Below are 766 nucleotides of genomic sequence, written 5' to 3' on the forward strand. Positions count from 1 at the left end.
CACACACACACACACACACACACACACACACTGGTATCTGGCATTTGTAGGAACAAAGACCCACCCAACCACCCACCCACCACACACACACTTCAAGACTGGACAAAGTGTGCATTTAATTTAAAACTATTGACAGGTGCAATACTTGCATATACACAATACAAACACTTCAGTTCAAGACTGGACAAAGTGTGCATCTAATCTAAAACTATTGACAGGTGCAATACTTGCATATACACAATACAAACACTTCAGTTCAAGACTGGACAAAGTGTGCATCTAATCTAAAACTATTGACAGGTGCAATACTAGCATATACACAATACAAACACTTCAAGACTGGACAAAGTGTGCATTTAATTTAAAACTATTGACAGGTGCAATACTTGCATATACACAATACAAACACTTCAAGACTGATGAAACATCTTGCATTTAATTTACAACTATTGACAGGTGCAAAGACTAGTGTAATGACACCCCTCCCCCCCACACACACATGCAGTCATACTTGCACATACGCATTGACACAGACACACACACACACATGCACAGTCATACATGCACAGGCGCATTGACACAAACACACACACAAAAAGAAAAACAAACATTGAAACAAGCATTGGGAATGGGAAGAACTGTCCTTTGCCGAACTTTCCTGGGCCTTGTGTCATCCAGTCCACAGCTGCTTCATTGGAAAGTTTCCGTTGGTATGGACCTGGCAGTCCCTTTTCCGGGAAGGGCATGTCACTGCTCCATCTGCAAT

The 766-nt window shown here is 41.8% G+C and overlaps 1 protein-coding gene across 1 annotated transcript in view; it reads left to right on the forward strand.

The window, feature by feature from the left end:
• LOC118417593 (carboxylesterase 5A-like) overlaps positions 1-766 on the forward strand; it is a 45,702-nt gene that overhangs the window by 7,722 nt on the left and 37,214 nt on the right. The gene's annotated exons all lie outside the window — the stretch shown is intronic.

The sequence above is a fragment of the Branchiostoma floridae genome, chromosome 6, assembly GCF_000003815.2.
Source record: "Branchiostoma floridae strain S238N-H82 chromosome 6, Bfl_VNyyK, whole genome shotgun sequence".
NCBI classification, from domain to species: Eukaryota; Metazoa; Chordata; class Leptocardii; order Amphioxiformes; family Branchiostomatidae; genus Branchiostoma; species Branchiostoma floridae.